We start from the raw sequence: 11,779 nt of genomic DNA on the forward strand, positions 1-11,779 counted from the left end.
GGGTCCTGTACTGGACACCCTGAACTCCTCCATGACATCACCTCCCCTCTCGTCATTGATCTTGTAAGGGAACTTCATATGATAAACTATGTCTACTCCAAGTCTTCCTAAGGTTTGAATTATGATATACATTGAAGTTAAGATCGCAGCTACTAAAGAATTGGCGCAGAATATGTCTTTCTTCTTGCACCTTGATTGTCAAGTTCTTACTTTGCTCGACACCGAGAGATGTTTAGCTCTTCCAGGAGATTTGAGTCCTTTTTGTTTTCTTTTTTGAATGACCGAGGGACTGCCAGAGATCACCTTTCAGGGACAGAGATCACCTTTCGGGAATCACACGATCCTCCGGTGCTCGGTAACACTGGTGGGACCTCGCTGCAAGCCACTATTTAGACATAAACCCTCGGGGGCTGGCCTAGTAAATTACCCCCGGGATCCCCACTTAAATCTTTTTCTGTAGTTGAACATATAGAGATTGATCTTGCTTGTTGGGTGGCACGCAAAATTGTATTCTGGTTCTCACCAAACTTGTACGTGCCTATTTGTAATAGAACCAAGCAATCAATGACGAGAAATCCAGGAAGATACTAGCAAGAGATGAGAATTTCAATCATAGAGCAGCACATTGGTCCAGTCTGCATGACCACCTGTTCTCTGCATTGCCACCAGAAATATTCCTGTGGGGCCATCTTTTCCTCTCTTTCTCTATTTCCAAGGATAAGCGATCGGTCAAAATCAGGGCCCGAGTTCTCGCGACCGAAGAAACTGCGGAAGTAGACGGAGATTTGCTCGTCGCTGCAGATGGATGCAACTCTCTGATTCGCAAGCACTATTTTCCCGACGTCAAACTAAGGTTGTTACTTATTTGCCCAAATTGTTATGCATGAATCCCTAACTTACCCCTTTTTGTTATCTTTCATGATTATGTCGATATAATAGGTATTCAGGCTACTCCGCCTGGAGAGGAGTTCTTCATTTTTCGGGGATTGAAGATTCTGAAACTATCAAGAACGTTAGGGAGGCACATCCAGAGCTCGGAAAAATGCTTGTACTTCGACTTGACACCCGGAAATCATACCCTTCTATTTGAGATCCCAAACAAAAGGCTGAACTGGATATGGTTTTTAAACCAACCTGAGCCTCACTTGGAGGTAATAGTCGCCCATCTTGCTCCTCGATTGTACGATTGTAATAGCAGTTGCTGATATACTGAAAGACCTAAACAATCATGACTAAAATTTCCAATAATTTTCCTGTTTATTCACAAGATTTTTTATGCAACTACGCGAGCATATCTCACGGAAGATCTTGGTCTATTTATGTATGTATGTATGTATATATATATATATCCAGAATTCATTAAAACCTAGAACATAGGAGCCATCATATAGATATCATTTTATATGCATGCCTTTCCGTAAGTCCCTTGCGTCTTGCGCTATCTCATACTTTGTCTGTTATTGACAAATACAGGGGAATTCGGTTACTATGAAATTAAGTGATGAAATGATTCAGAAGATGTACCAAGATGCAGAGAAAATTTGGCATCCAACTTTCGTTCAGGTCATGAGAGAAACTAAAGAACCTTTTGTCAATGCCATTTACGATTGCGATCCCCCAAAACGAATAGTTTGGGACAACGTGGTACTTGTCGGCGATGCAGCACACCCCACAACACCACACAGCTCGAGGAGCACAAACATGTCGATTCTGGATGCAGCGGTCCTAGGCCGGTGCTTGGAGAAGTTGGGGTCGGAAAATCTGACGGCTGCTCTTGAAGAATACCAATCCATTAGGCTACCCGTTGCATCCAAGCAAATTTTGCATGCCCGACGAGTCGGGAGGATAAAACAAGGTCTTGAGCTTCCTGACCGCAGATCTTTCAATCCTAACACAGCCAATGGGGAGGAATGCGAGATGCTTCAGTTGAGAGCCGTGCCCTTCTTCGGACACAACCCTTTGCTCTGATAGATCTGATCGAGCAATGTTTTCTCGACAGGCAAATGCTGATTATTTTGTGTTTGTTTCCATTCTGGGCATGTCAATGTGGATTTCATATATGTTACAAATTATTTCTAGCTCTAGCTGGATAGAGCAAGAGATGCATCTTCTTAAGTAATTCGACTTAAACCAGTATCATTACTGATAATGGTGACATTCACCTTAGATTTATGTTAAGATGGTTGACAATCATTTCATCTACTGATGCATGTAACTTACCTATTTCTTGTTACAGTAGCAATAGTCATTGTACAGTAGTAGAAAACATAATCCTCACCCTCACAAATTAGTCAACTTGATCTATAAATAATAAAATATTCTTGATCTATTACTGTGTCAAAGCTAGCCATGTATGCATTCACATATCAAGAAATAGGAATGCTGATGATTACTTATTGAAAAAGAAAATAAAGTTTTTAAACCTTTAGCTAACCGAAAAGAATATCTCAAATCCACACTTCGACCAAAATTTTTCTCTAATTATAATAAAACAAAAATGTCAAACCCATCGTTCATCGTTCTACATGGCTAATGTAACGCGGACGACCAATCATATTGCTTGCACGATGGGTATCACAAACAACTTTGATGCTTGATTTTCAAAACTATCTTACCAGTTTTGGTAGATGTCATTGCCATATTTTATGACAACTGCATAAAATATCTGGCCATTGCTGTCTAGCTATAATTTTTAATCAATCTGAGCCAAACCGCCTCATGATCTGACTGATGTCACCTTAGATTTGTGTTAAGAGGGTTATGGATCGTTTCATCTATTAAAGCATTTGGATTAGGCCAACTGATGCATATAATTTACCTATTTCTTGTTACAGCGGCAATAGTTCTTGTATAGCAGCTGAAAACTTGTTCCGCACCCCCACAAACTAGTCAACTTGATCTATGAATAAGAAAATATTCATAATCTATCATTGTGCCAAAGTTAGCTATGTATGTATTCGTATATCAAAAAAATAGGAATGTCAATGATTACTTATTGAAAAAGAAAAAAGAAAGTTTTTAACGTAGTACCATTAGATAACCGAAAATAATATCACAAAAATCGCACTTGAAACATTTCTCTAGTTACAAGACAACAAACATGTCGAACCTATCGTTTATCATTTTACATGGCTAATGCAACGTCGACAACCAATAACATTGCTTGCGTGAAAGGTATCATAAATAATTTCTATGTTTGATTTTGAAACTATCTAACTAGTTTTAGCAAATGTTATGTTTATTATAAGACTACTGCATAAAATATCCAGCCATCGTTGTCTAACATTCTCAATCATTTCAGGCAAACCACCACATGTTATGATCGATGTCACCTTATATTTGTGTTAAAATGGTTAGAGATCATTTCATCTATTAAAACACTTGGATTACCCCAATTGATGCATGTAATTTATCTATTTCTTATGACAGCAACAATAGTTCTTGTATAATAATAGAAAACCTATTCATTACCCTCACAAATTAGTCAACTTGGCCTATGAATAAGAAAATATTCATGCTTAGCCATGTATGCATCCATATATCAAGAAATAGGAATGCTAGTGATTACTCATTGAAAGAAAAAAGGAAAGTTTCTAACGTAGCACCTTTAGATAACCGAAAATAATATCTCAAAATCCGCATTTCAAATTAAACATCTCTCTAATTACAATACAACAAACATGTTGAACCTATTGTTCATCGTTTTACATAGCTGACGTCACGTAGATGACCAATCACATTATGCGCGTGATAAGTATCATATGTCATGGCCATATTATAAGACTACTACATAAAATATCCGATTGTCCATGTCTAGCTATGAATCTCTATCATTCTGAGCCAAATCGCCATATGTTCTTATCAGTGTCACTTTAGATTTGTGTTAAGAGGGTTAAGAATCATTTCATCTACCGAAGTACTTGGATTAGGCCAACCGATGCATGTAGTTTACCTATTTCTTGTCACAGCAGCAATTGCCCTTATGCAGTAGTAGAAAACTTGTTCATCACCCTCACAAATTAGTCAACTTGATCTATAAATAAGAAAATATTCCTAATCTATCACTACGTCAAAACTAGCTATATATGCAATCACATTTCAAGAAATAGGAATGCTAGTGATTACTTATTGAAAATGAAAAGAAAACTTTTGACATAGCACCTTTATATAGTCAGAAAGAATACACCAAAATCCATATTTTGATTGAAATGTTTCTCTAATTACAATACAACAAATATGTCGAACCTATTGCTTATCATTCTACATGGCTAGCATAACGCACACGACCAATTACATTGCTCGTATGATGGGCATCATATGTCATGGCTATATTATAAAAAAACTGCATTTGGTCATTGTTGCCTAGCTATGATTCTCAATCATTTTGGGCCAAACCATCACATGTTTCGATTGATGTCCCCTTGGATTTGTATTAGAAGGGTTAAGAATCATTTCATCTACCAAAGCACTTGGATTAGGTCAATTGATGCACGTCGTTTACCTATTTCTTGTCATAACAGCAATGGTCCTTGTACAGCAGTAAAAAAATGTATTCATCACTCTCACAAATTGGTCAACTTGATTTATAAATAAGAAAATATTCCTGATCTATCACTACGTCAAAGTTAGCCATATATGCATTCACATATCAACAAAAAGGAATGTCATTGATTACTTATTGAGAAAAAAAAAGTTTCTAAAGTAGCACCTTTAGATAGCTGAAAAGAATATCTCAAAATCCACACATCGATCGAAACATTTATCTAATTATAATACAATAAATATGTTGAACCTATCATTCATCGTTCTACATGGTTAATGTAACTCAGACAACCAATCACATTACTCACATGATGGGTATCATATGTCATGGCCATATTATAAGACTATTGCATAAAATATCCGGCTATCATTGTCTAACTATGATTCTTATTCATTTTGAGCCAAATTGCCACATGTTCCGATCGGTGTCATCTTAGATTTATGTTAAAAGGGTTAAGTGTGACATCCTGATTTTCGACCATGTTCCGATTAAATAAAATGGACTTTTCATCGATGCGCCTATGGTCTTTTTCTCTGAGCTGATCACTCACGAGATAACTAATCTATCAGGTGAAGCCATTAAGGAATATAAACGTGACAGACTTGAGAATTCGACCAGAAATCGACTGCTCGACCGTGCTAATCGGCAAGGGTCAATAAGGCACCATTAAAATCGATTAGAGATCGAAGACAGGTCGATTCGACAAAAGCATGTAATTAAATTGTGGATGATTCCATCTGATTGCAAAATTTGCATCGAACGGCACTAAACCGATTTTTTAGTCAATTCTGTACCCAATGTCCGTAATTAAAACCTTAAGATTTTTATGACAACCAAGAGTCGCCAATGGATCAAAAATGCACAAACGTGGATCGAGAATTATCGACCACGAGTTAAATGTGATAAAATCCCTAAAAGCTACCCAGTAGGTTAGGTCACGCTAAAGTCATGTCCGATCAAAATTAACCACGAAATTGAACTCGGTTTCAGGAATCAAAAGTTCAAGCATGTCATGATTTATTTTTATGACATCGTCTCATCCTTTGAAAAAATTTCGGCGAGCCCGGATTTTTGGAAAAAAATAAAATTTGGCCAATTAAATTCAAGGAAATTCGGAGGGACCTCTTTAGTTGGATTTTTGGGCTACCAAATTTAATTAGTTTGTGGAGAAATGGTGGAAATTGTATGGCAGCTTTATGGAGATTTCTTGGTCACCAATTGGGCTTGAATTGGTGAGGATTTTAATGGAAATTGAGGTGAATGGGTGCAAATTCGTAAGGCTATTGCCAGGGGCTGTTGTGGCCTTCAAACTTGGCTAGTTTGAGAAGTTTGGGAGGGGAAAATGGCTGCTGGATATGGCTGAAGACTTATGGGGCTTACACTTGAGTGTTTTGGATATTTAAGCTTGACTTTTTCATAGCTTATTGTCCCCCTTCCAACAACAGCTTCTTCATTTTCACCTCCTTCAACCTCCATTTCCGGAGAAAACAAACCAGCACAACCCCTCACCGAAGCCGCTAGCCTCTCGCCGGTTGTTCGAGCAGCCCATTGCCCCGCAAGCCACTCGCGAGCCCAGGCCAGCCCACGCGTCGTCGCTTGCTCGACCGGCGCTCTCGTCCGTGACATATGGCTGCCCATCGCCGTCCTTGAGCCGCCAACTCCTCGCGTCCGCCTAGCTCCAGCCGTCTATCGTTCCAGTCACCCGAGTCATCGCCACCTGCCCCTACTCGTGCCACCGAATAGCTCTGCCCGTTCCCACACCGTGTTCAAATGGCCCCAACCAGCAAGCAAGGCTAAAACCTCAGCTTAGAGCTAAGGCTAAGTTGGCATTTTTCGGCCTTCTGGCCCTTTAGCATCGTTGTAGACCCGAGTTTTTGTCGTCGTCGTGCCACCGTCGCAATAAACCAGTTTTTGCGCTAAACTAGTGAGTTTATCTCATAATCTCTAATTATGAGGCTAATTACACTGAAGAGGGAATTAGTGGGCTAATTAGTGGATTAGTTAGGCTAATTAGGATTAGTGGATTTAGTTCATGTAGCTAGATTAATTAGGTTTAGTTAGTTAGTTCAATTAGATAGTTAGGTGGATTAGTTGGGTATTTAGTTAGCTTATTAGATTAAATTAGTTAGGTTGGTTAGATTAATTAGTTAGTTCAATTAGATTAATCATGTTAGGTTATTTAATTTAAGTAAGTGTTTTAATTTAAATATTTTGTAATTTATTTAATTAAATGTAATTTATTTAATTATTTATTAATTAGCGAAAATTATACCAGATAGCCAATTGTCGGAATTTCGCGTTAATCGTCATGGTCGCATTGGTTTGTGCAATTGAGTGCTAATTTATGCAATTAATTGCTTGGTGTTGATTTTTGAATTATCATTTCAAAAATATGGAATTTTGGGACTCGCGGACCCCTAGAGCGCCATAACTTGGCATAAAAAGACACTCAAGTGCCATAACTTACTAAAGTGACACTTAAGTGCCAAAATCAGAGCAAAATGGATCACTTAAGTGCCAATTCGGCCAAAATCCAGCCAAAAAGCTGACATGTCAATTTTCTGGCGAAACAAATGCAAAAAGGCGTCATTTTGGTGCTAATGTGGTAAAAAATTAATATAAAAATTAATTAATTTAAATTTAAAATTAAATTTATTTAAAACATTTATAAAAATGTACAAATATTTAAAATATTTTTAAAAATTATAAATTATAAAAATTTTAAGAAAAATTAGAAAAAAAGGGAGGCGGCCGAGGGCTCGGCCTCCTCGCCATCGCCAGCAAAGGTCGATGACAGAGGGGGGAGGGTCGGCCGGGGTCGCCGGTCAACTGGCGGCGGCGGTTAGGGCTCTCGAGCCTCACCCGGCCGAGCCAAGGGCCGCCAACTCTCGCCGGATCTCGGTGAGGGGGAAGGAGGAGGAGGAAAAAAAGTGGGGAGGGGGGGAGGAGGAGGAGGAGGGAGGGAGCCGGCGGTTGAGGGTTGAGCCCCGCCGCCGCCGTTGCCATCTCCCCACCATCGCCGAGGAGGTGGGGGAGGGTCTCCCAGCGACGTAGGGGAGATGGCGGTGGCGGCGGCGAGGCTCAACACTCGTCGCCGCTTGCCTTCCTCCTTCTCCTCCCCCTCCGTTTTTTTATAAATAAATATAAATATAAATTATTATTTTATTTTAAATTTAATTTAATTAATTTATATTATATTAAAATTTAAACTATGCCAAAACGACGTCATTTTGGTTGATTTAAGGGCTCTATTTTGGCCAACTATAGAAACAACGTCGTTTTAGGTAAATTAGAGTTGAGTTAGCTCTCCGGCGAGCCACCTCGGCAAGAAATATTAATATTTAATTGCCACATATGATTTCCGGCCAGTTTCGTCGAAGGTGGAACTCAGGTGTCCCACTTTTCTTAAAATGTAACACCCAAGTTTCACTTTCGTAAATTATGACACTTAAGTGTCCCTTTGTACTAAGTTATGGCACTTGAAACGATCTTTTGCTGGAATTTTGGTATTTAATTAAAAAATAATACCGGGTGTCAATTTTTTACCCTAAAAATGTTTTTAGTACTATATAAAATTGTGGAATTTTAAAATGAAAGGATATCACATTTTATAGTTCGATTTGATCGTGTGTTCACGCACAATTATTTTACCATGAGCTTTTAATATGAAAAAATAGGCCAAGTACATTATTTGAAATTGAGGCATTTGAGTGCAAAGCACGAGTCCTTGACCGAGATTGGATGTGCGTGTGATCGCTATTGGAATCCTTCACGATGCGTTTATGCCGGACGATGCTTCTTCGGGAATGCCCAAAGTCAACGGATGCTAGTCGTAGTGGAGGCTAGATCGATACTCCTTCGGGAATGCCGTCTAGATGTAGATGTTGTCGTGCTTGATGAAGCAGGACGACACCCGGTTATGTTGAATGATAGCCAACTGTTGAGTTGGCCATAGTTGATGGGTTGTAACTAATTGGAACATGCTTAGGTAATTGATATAACCGCGCCTCATTATGAGACGAAATTGTGTGGCACGAAATGGGACGTGTAATAATGATTTGGCCTTATAATCGGGTCTCCTATGATTTATTGACATATGAGTTGAAGTGTTTCAATTACTGAGTGCATTGACTGTATGCATATGTATATGAGATGTGCTAATGTGTAAGGAGGTGCTGAGGCGAGATAAGTCTTATATGATGCATGTTTAAGCTGCCTCTAGGTGAATTTCCTCCTAATCGGGGTTTAGGGTGTAGACTCGCTGATTGTCTCATCCCGTTGTGGTTAAATTTTACAGGTCCTTAGATGGAGGTGCACCACGTTCGTTTTGGGTGGCCACGAGAGGTGGAGACCCAATGTACCATACTCCCTATCCATGGGACCCTTGACTGGACCCGTGAGCTCGTCATGACTACCATCTGGGTCAATGAGGGCCTATCTTAGCTGGTACCTCATCAATTCAAAGCGTGGTTTCGTAACGGGCCCAATGGTGTTTGGTAGGGCCCCTTGGATGGTTTCAATGGGCTTGTCGTTGATGACAAGTATGTGGAGGTACTTGACTCTGTAGTGGACGCTGATGTTATAGCTCATATCGAGGCACACCAAATGCCCGAGGGTGAGGAGCCTGCAGCCGTAGTAGCTGACCCATTAGATATCGACATCCCTGACGGTGTCGTAGTAGACTCGGATCCCAAGTAGGTCAGGTCTGGGCAAGGTTAGCTCAATAGCACTTTTTGGTTTAGACTCTTGTGTATATAAACCCGGTTTGTTTATAAAATATGTTTGTGTTGATTGGTTATCCTACTTTTCTATCCATTGCTTGTTGTTGTCTGGAGATTATTTAATTCGCTTTCGCATGTGCATAAAACGAATGGGTCGGCGACGCGTCTTGGGAATGTCGCAATTTAGTCGACCACCAAAGGATGTGCACGTGCTCGAGGTTCAGGGTGTGATATCCTCGCCCGAAGTGGTATTAAAACTGGTTAGTGTCTAGAGCGATAAAGTGCGATGAGTTATGGGATAGTTAGTAGGAAAGACTTTTTTCTTTATATAGATGACAGCGATTGATTAACTTATTGGTAGATTGTTTTGTGTGGATCACTTAGTATCCTAATTTTGTATGGAATTGGAAAGCAAGTTCTATAAAGAGTGAACATCATGAGCAATTAGGAGCAGAGGACTCTTAGGAAGAGGTTAGCAATATCTGTTACTCAGGGTAGGACACCGACTAGGGTCGGTGCCAGAGGTAGGGCGCAGGCTCAAGCCAGCGCAAATGGGATAGCACCACTGCTAGTCAGTGCTGGTGTAGCAACACTTGGCAATCCTAGAATCAATAAGATCGTACAGGTGCTCGAGACTTTGGGGAATCTAATGGGGCAGCAGGCCCAGAATCAAGTTGCTACCACTGTTGCTGCTGCCGCACCTATTAAGGTTCCACCTAGGAACGTGATTGCTGATCGGCCTATGCATAAACTGGTGGAACAGTTTATGAAGCATAACCTGCCAAAGTTCACAGGAGCGAGCGATCCTGAGGCTACAACCCTTTGGATCCAAGGACTGGAAAAGGCCTTCGAGCTACTAGGGTGTTCGAAGGAAGATAAGGTAGTCCTTGCGGTCTACTAGCTACAAGGAAATGCGAGTACCTAGTGGAGGGCCGCTAGAGGAAAAGTGTTCCTTGAAAATGTGGTCTGGTGTGGAACGCCTTCGTTGAAGCCTTCAACGGGAAGTATTTCTCGGATTGAGCCCGAGAACAAAAGATGGCGTAATTCCAGTGCCTTCGTCAAGGTCTAATGTCAATAGACCAGTACGAGGCGAAGTTCACCGAGCTATCTCAGTATGCGCCAAGACTGATCGAGGATCCAGTAGACCGAGCAAAAAGATTCCAGGATGGACTCAGACTGGAGCCGAAAGACCCACTAGTATCGTTCAATCTAAAGGACTACAACGACTTGTATGAATGAGCTTAGCTGATTAAGAGGAACCTTAATGAATGAGCCACTGCATCTAGGTCACGGTTCAGTTCAAGCAGGGATGGTAATTAGTTTTGGAAGAAACCGATGTATGAAGGAAGGTATCCCATTTCGCCCAATAGGAAGGATGGGATAGGAAAGTCGACGCTGAACCAGAATGGCGTGTGTCATTTCTGCGGACGATGACACAGATCAGCCTCGTGCTTGTTATGAGTGTGGCTAGTAGGGCTACCAAGTCGAGATTATCCTCGAAGGCCAATGGGATCTCAAATTTGCCACTTGTTGTTGATGGGTTAGAATAGAGGAAATGTGCCCAGTTGCACCACAAGGTGGTTTGAACCGACCTCTAGCTTAGGGAAGGGTGTATGCCATCACCTGATGATAGGCAGAGGCCTCATCCGACGTGGTCATGGGTACGGTCTCGTTGAACGACCATGCTACTTATGCTTTATTTGACCATGGAGCTACACATTCATTTATTGCTGAGCAGTATGTTAAGTTGGTAGGGTTGAGTTCTGAACCGTTGGGGTAGGTCATTAGCATATCTACCCTATTAAAGAATAAGGTGTTGTTTACAGTAGGTTGTCCTAGTTGCAAGTTGGTTATTGGTGAGCGAGAGAAAATGATAGATTTGATAGTCCTAGCCATGTATAATTTTGATTTGATAATTGGCATGAACTGGCTCACCAAGCAACGAGTTACTGTAGACTAAGCGATTCAGTTTAACCTGTTAGCGGGTAAAAGTTTTGAGTTTATTAAGTGTCGAGGAGGACCCTCGATTACCTTAATCTCGTCGCTTGAGGCAACGTGTTTGTTAGATGGAGGTTACCAAGGTTACTTGGCGACAATCGTTGATATGACATTTGAGGAGCCGAAAATGAAGGATATTGCAATAGTATCTGAGTCTGCTGATGTATTTCCTAAGGAATTACTTGGTCTGCTACCAGAAAGGGAGATTGAGTTTGTAATTGAGTTGACCCCTGTGACGAAGCCAAAGGATTCATACGTCTTAATGCATCACCTTGTGGAGCACCATTTCTATTCGTGAAGAAGAAGGATGGTTCGTTGCGTTTTTGCATTGAATATCGGCAACTCGATCAAGTGATGATCAAGAACAAGTACCCGCGACCGAGGATTGATGACTTGTTTGACCAGCTACAAGGAGCGTCGATATTTTCTATGATTGACTTAAGGACGGGTTACCACTAGTTGAGGATCCGGAAGGAAGAAATACCAAAGACGGCGTTTTGTACGCGTTACGACCATT

At 40.7% G+C, this 11,779-nt stretch overlaps 1 pseudogene; it reads left to right on the forward strand.

Annotated features, from left to right (window-relative positions):
- Positions 1-277: 277 nt before the first annotated feature.
- LOC104439888 lies at positions 278-1,968 on the forward strand (annotated as a pseudogene).
- Positions 1,969-11,779: the final 9,811 nt, after the last annotated feature.

The sequence above is a fragment of the Eucalyptus grandis genome, chromosome 3 (genome assembly GCF_016545825.1).
Source record: "Eucalyptus grandis isolate ANBG69807.140 chromosome 3, ASM1654582v1, whole genome shotgun sequence".
Lineage (NCBI taxonomy): Eukaryota > Viridiplantae > Streptophyta > Magnoliopsida > Myrtales > Myrtaceae > Eucalyptus > Eucalyptus grandis.